Source organism: Cryptomeria japonica, chromosome 4 (genome assembly GCF_030272615.1).
Source record: "Cryptomeria japonica chromosome 4, Sugi_1.0, whole genome shotgun sequence".
In the NCBI taxonomy this organism is placed as follows: Eukaryota; Viridiplantae; Streptophyta; class Pinopsida; order Cupressales; family Cupressaceae; genus Cryptomeria; species Cryptomeria japonica.
In genome coordinates, this window is record NC_081408.1 from 556,528,597 (window position 1) to 556,536,042 (window position 7,446).

Here is a 7,446-nt window from a genome sequence, read left to right on the forward strand (position 1 = left end):
CCACTAGAAGCAGATTTTAGTTATCAGAGCCTCGTGGTCTGCACTTACAATGAAGTTAGTAAAAAGCAATTCTTGTTAATACCTGGTCATATTTTAAGGTTATTTTAAAGAGGTCCAATGCTAGGTACAAGGTCATCATGAAATTCATTAATCCGAATGACATGTTGATGATATGATGAACCAATAATGATCCGGTCAACTACTGAGATGGGGGAGGGTGAATCAGAAGATAGAAAACAAACGAAACTTTCACCAAACTTAATCCCAACTCATAAACAACTTGTTAGACTAACCGGTTTAGATACTATACCACAAACTGTAATTGCACTATCAAGTTTACTGGTTGACTTAAATATCAATATAACAGATCTGAAACTTAGATACCTTTTATCCAAAACATCAAAACACTTTACTAACATTAGTAATAGCTCATTTCAGATCATTTCCGGTTATCTAAACATGTCTTAGTGGTTTTACCAGTTAAACATATTAACCATACAAAAAACATACACAAAATCATTCACCACTTGACATAATGATTTTTGATGTGGAAACTCAAATGGGAAAAACCACGGTGGGGATGAATACCAAGTATTCCGAACTCTTCTAAAGTTCTTCCTGTTAGGAGCCAAGCCTTGTTAGAAGCTTTACAAAAATGTTCTGTTAGGAACAGATCCGATTAAGGACCACCTGGTTAAGGGATTGACTAAATTACCTTGTTAAAGGCAATACCCTGTTAGGAGTAACCTCGATAGATGATTTCAAATCTAAGTTAATGGATCACCTAGTTAGAGGATTTAGATAGCACCAAGCCTGTTAAAGCTTACATTGTTAGGGGATTTAACTGTTGTAATTGTTAGAGAACAACAAGGTCTTGCTGATATGGTAATAGCATTGCTCTGCTTAATCAGATCCTTTTATGCTCCTATCTGCCTTCAAAACATTCTGCAGATACTCCTTTTGGTTCGGCAACAATCACACTACCACACAACCAAAATTGCCAACACTATTACAAAACAACTCATTGACCTTATAAGCAAATACAATAGGTCGGTAACACATCACAAAACCTAAGATCTCATAGAGATTACAAACACATCGATTCAAACATGACCGTTGGATTACATAGCAATTAGCTGCACATTGTTCTAGACAACTTTGACCGATCTTGGATCACCGATCATCGAATCCTGTAACTCATCACGCGGTTTCCACTTCATGCTATGCACTTGCTCATTCCCAAGATACACAGTTATCTTCACGCACTAAAATCACTTTGAAACTTATCATGTGGCATAATCATCTCTGATCACCATTCGATCATAGATCATCATAACCGATTCACCAAGCTCCATCGGTTAGGGTTTTGCTAATCGACAGGTAAGGGTTACCGGTTGATCACTCTACTTCAAATACCAATACCGATTTCCAACACTGCTTTACTGCCGGTTGCATTCCTGGATTACTACCGGTTGTAATACAACTCCATTACCGGATACTATTGACATCAATGACAACATTATACTTCATTAATGCAATCTTCATGCAATTCCAACAATCTCCCCCTTTGGCATCGATGGCAATACAAATATCAATACCACCTGATTGTGATGATTGAGAGTAATGCACATACACATGTATAGAAATCCTGGTTTACATTTTTCATGTACTCTCTTTCAATTGTATCTTCACGTCTTCAACTGGTAGCTGGCTACAGTTCTTCTCCCCTTTCAATCATACAGTTCTTCTCCCCCTTTGACAACAATGCCAAAATGAAAGTAAAACATACAGTGTCATACTTCATTATTCTTGTAGAGTCGTAAATTGTATCCCCTTGCTAGAGTGGTGCAATTTCACACTTAGGTTAGCACCTACCTTAGTGTGTCTTGCATCTTGCATTTCTAATTCCCCTTTAGGCATTTAATTAAATCTAAGGTCTTGTCTCATCACTTTACACATTACCCTAAGTGTGCCCTTTACCCTAAGTGTGCCCCTTTTTATATTATTCCTCCAATGAATCATTTAATCATAAACCCTAATTATGTCTTATTTTGACCGTTTAGGTCGATTTTGCATATCAAAACATCTCGAAATCAGCTGTAATTTTGGGATACGTTCTAATATCATCATATCTAATGGCCCTGAAAATTCGGTGAAAAGTTGGTCGGACCGTGACGGGAATGCACATGGTCCGCGACTTTTTTCTCGAAATTTCGGGAGCACAATCCTATGATATGATAATGCTTAACCCCAAAATATCAGCGGGAAATTCAAATCCTAGGTTGACCTAAACATGAAATTAAGATCTAGGATTTCATATTTAAGAGTTCCCTTTCTTCATTTGAAGGGGTCTTCTTCTAAGAATCTAAGGGCAGGTTATTGGAGTATTGAAACCTTCTTTGCAGTGAAAGAGTAGATCTTTAAAGTCTTCAACAACATTCAACATTCATCCATCAAACATTCATCAAACATCATTTTATCAATTGGGGGCTTTTGAAGATGCAAAAGAACAATAGGAGATCAATGACTCATGATTGACTTGTACCTCTCCCTTGGGGTTGGGTATGGTTTCATGTTGCTTTTAGATCTTTGCATAATATTCATTTTGATTCATATTCATGCTTTAGATCACTTTGCATTATGGATTTAGAGCATTTAATTTGTCAATTATAAACAATTAGGGTTTCCTCTTTAGGGTTGCTTTAGGTTGTTTACTTTCATTCTTAGGATCTTGCATATACACAAGGTTCTTGCACACACATTTTTCAATACATTATCGACTATTCATGGAGGTGGAAATCACCAACATGGGGGTTTGACTACGACAAAATCCTATTTAGCCACCCCAAACCTTCCCTTTTCAGTTGTAGGTACAGAAACAAGAATTTGGAAGCAGGTACAGGTCTGGAACAGGCATCTACACCACCCAGAAACCTCAAAAGTGTAGAAATCTATCAAGGATAGGGGCATGGCGCCCTGGTCTTGCCTAGGTAAGGGGCGTGGTTCCTTGATCCTTCTCTCTGTCAGCAAGACTTGGAAGATCAACAACTTATAGATCTTAGAATCCCTCCTGTCAGTTGCAGCTCCAGAATCGCAGAATCAGGACAGTGGCGTGGCACCCTGGTCCCAAACATTTCTGCTCATATTTTAGACACAGAGGCACCTTTGATTTTTCCTTCTAATCTATACTTTTCATCAGTGTATCAGTTGTTCTTTGATTTGCACTCTCAGATTAGGATTTGCTTGTTTATTTGCTTTCTAGGTTAGATTGCATTTTGCATCATCCCTCTGTCTCATTTACAACAAAGGAATAGAAAACCTAAGAGGTAATCCATGACTCTCTCTTTCTCATAAGAAGTAGCCGATGTGCGTTACCTCCCTAGGCTCTTTCGTATTCCATGAGTGTGTATGAGAGTGGGATTAGGGTTTCCATACTTAGTCTCACTTTTTACCCTACACAGTTCTGCAACTAGCTGCTCCCCTTGTGGAGTAGCTCCATTCAACACTAATCCTTCTTCAAGATTTCCAATAGGCTCTGGGATTGATGTCTTCCACATCTGCTCAATGAACTTCATGTAGAGGTGCAACCCCTATCTTACCTCTAAGATACTCAAATGTCCCCTTAGGTAGAGGTTTAGTAAAGATATCTGCAAGTTGTTGTTTAGAAGAAACATGCTCCAGTGACACATCTTTACTCTACACTTTCTCTCTTAGAAAAATGATATATCAACTCAATATGTTTGGTTCTTGCATGCAACACCGGGTTCTTTGAAATGTTTATTGCACTGGTGTTATCAGAGAAAATCTTTACCGGTTCTGAAATCTTCAACTTAAAACCTTCCAGAATGTGCTTCATCCAGATTGCTTGGGTACAATTTATATATGCCGCAACATATTCAGATTTTGCAGTTGATTGGGAGATACAACTTTGTTTCTTGTTGTTCCAAGATACTAGGCTTCCTCCAAGAAAGAAAGCTCCTCGGGTTGTACTCTTCCTATCATCAATATTTCCTGCCCAGTCTGCATCTGTATAGGCTCTCAAATCAAAGTCTCAAGCATATGGATATTGTAGTCACATAAATCTTTCCACTCAATTAAATGAATATTTACTATTTATATGATTATTTAACCATCAATAATCAGTTAATTAAATTAATATTTAATTAATTCATCCTCGACCTCTTCTTCTATTAACTAAATAAAATATTCAATTATTTAAATTAATTCATTAAGCCACACTCTAAACCAATTAAATGAATAAAAAATATTTATTTAATTTAACCCCCTTTCCTCACTTAAATAAATAAACAAAATATTTATTAAAATCCTATTTTCTCTCACTCACCAAACCCACTAGACTCTTCTAACCCATTCTAGATTCTTCTAACCCATTCTAAATTAGCCTAATCCCATCCCCTAATTATTGTCACATTCCTAAGAAACTTGAAGTCACTTCTCAAAGCCTCAAAGTCTTTGAAAAGCATTAAAGGCTTTATGTCATCAACAAGTTAACCCCTAAAGTCTTCCAAACCATTAATGGTTCTTACATAACCATTAATGGTTAAACTCAACTCACCCACATGGTTAGAGGTTTCCCCTCTAACTCACTCCCCATTTAACTCATGGGTCTCTTCAAGCATTCATTGCTTTGACCATGGTTATCCTCACTAACTCTTGCACAAGAGTTTGTCCATTGGATAAAGACATTATTCATTGGATAAAGGCTTTATTCATTCAACTCAAGCCTAACCTTACCTCCCAAGGTAACCTTCAAGTCATTTCAAGCATTTAATGCTTCTTCCCTCTCCTCTCAAGCCATCTCATGTTGACATTTGTCATCCTAAGATTGGGTTGAAAGCTCTCACATGGATCATAAACCCATCAATCCTCACCCTTATTGAGATTACTCAATCTGAACCATCCATTGCCCTATTTTTCCTATAAATAGAGCCCATTCCTTCTTCATCCAATCCAAAAATATTGTATGCATCAAACTTATACCAAATTTGAGAGAGCATTTAGAAGCACTTTTCTTTGTTATTTTGGATAAAATTAACATAAATCAATTAGGTATTTTCTCATATCTAGCTTGTTTGCATTTGCATAATTAGTCATTTTCATAATGTTGAATCTCCACAAGACATCCATAATAGTGCAAAAAGTTGAGGGCTACACTCATGTGGAACTTGGAGAGGAGAAGAACAAGGGAGGACCAACTATGAGCATGTTGGAGAGTATTTGGGAGGGTTTTGTGTCTTTCCTTCGTTTTTGTGTGCTTTTCATAATCTATTTGATATCTCTCTTGATATGAATGCTTAGGATTGTAGTTTCATTCATCTTTCATTTTTTATTGTCACTAACAACACTAAGTTTGAATCTTGTGTTTCTTGGATCCTTTTTAGCGTGCATCATTTGGTGAACCCGACGTGAATCGAACACACAACCTTCTGATTCCAAAACTAACTTTTTTTGTGATTTTCCCATAAAATTGCCACACACAGGTTGCGCTTTAGCGCTATTGACACACGTAATAGCGCCTTTGATAGCAGAGGATTTAGCACTTTTGTCCGAGTTCTGGCGCTTCTGTCAGAGAATTAGCGCCTTTGTCTGAGTTATAGCGCTATTGTAAATATTTTAGCGTGTTTGCTCTCTCTGTTTGACAAAATTTTCATTTTGTTTAACAATTTTAGTTAGTTCTTCTGTCTATCTTGTAGCGCTTTTGTTGTTATTTTAGTGCCTTTGCCAGTCTTTCAGTGCTTTTGTATTAAAGTGGCGCTTTTGTGTTTACACAAAGCAGCGCTTTTGTAACAAAGAGTTGAAAAAAATATTGTGTAACCAAAAAAAAATTAAAATTTTAGGCTTGTAGAAGCCCACCAAAAACCTTCGTTTCACTAACTGTTTTCCAGAGAGTTTTTTAGTGGCGAATCTTTGCCAATTGGCGAATTCTGCATTTCTTTTTTGAGGAAATGGCGAATAGTCTAGGGCAATTTAGTGGTCAAATCACCCAGAATTTTAGGGTTAACGGTACACTGTATTCTGGCTTTGCCATTGACCACACATCGTTTGACGTGCATGGCCGTAATATTCGTCTGGAATCACTCGGACGTGGGTATTAGATCACCTCCGTTATTCACCAGAAATAGTAAAATGACCATGTACCCAAGACCTAATTTGCCAACAGTAAATTAAATGTTCATTACACGCGTCGGCCAAATAATAAATTCGTCACTATCAATTAAAACATTATAAGCATTTGAGGACCCATTTCGCTCCGCTTAAACCAAGATGCATTTTGAAACGCCCACACAATTTGCCAAAAATACAATAATAGATTGATACAAATACACTCTTTCTTACAATTTGTTCATGTCTGATTAGTAAATTTGGGAGCTCTTGATTCGCATTCCACAATTTGAGTTGGAACGTCGAAGTTCATTGTAGGGCGGAGGGCTAGAGTTACAATCCTGCAATCCTGAATACCCGACTAAGAATGAAGATGAACCTGTTAGTACTAGTCAGTTTCCAGATCTTGAGTCCATTTGGGATATAGAAGCCTCAGACTGAGTCGCTGAAGTGAATTAGCAGTCGGTTTATAGGTATTTATACTACTATTCTTGAGTCATATTACAATTTGCAATACTATAGTTGTCATTGATGATTTTTGATATTGTATTCCTTGAATTTTTCAATCAGAATGGATACTTATTTCATATTTTTAATTGTGAGTTTGAATTATTAGTAAACAATTAGAATTTATCTTCTGAATTATTAGTAAACAATTGAATTATTAGTAAATTGGTTCCACATTATGTTGAACATGAAATGCAACAATTTGTGTCACAAGATCCATAAAATTATTCATATTGCATAACTGTTAGAACCTTTCTACTGTTCTACATTAAATGCTTAACATGATGTTCATGGCGATTAGGGTTTTGTGTTTCTTTTTTTTTTGTCTTAGTTGGCTAGTAAACCGAAGTTGTCGTGCATTGAAAATCTGAGTTGTCCTCTCTTTATTTGTCCATGTTAACGTCAAGTGTGGTCAAATGGTTGGTCAAACAATGAGACATGTTTAATGTTTCATCTCTAACTCGTAGATAAATTTCATGTTTAACAATTTAAGTGGCGAGTTAGTGAGTGTTGGTTTGGGTTTAAATCGCGAGGTCTCTAGTTTTTTGGTTGTTAGCATTTTATGTTAGCAAGCTGGAGATTGTTAATGAAATTACTTTGGTCGCGAGGTCTCGAATTGGTTTGATGTCATGCATTATAGCCGCTAGAGTTAGCGAGTAAGTCATTAATGGTCTGTGTGCCACTACTCACGCTTATTTATGAAGGTAATACTAATTAACATAAAACATCGATTTTTGTTGGTACTCGCTGGGTCACTGCGGTCAAGAGATAAATAGTTTTGATATTTTATGGTTATTGCTAGCTCGCATGTCCTTT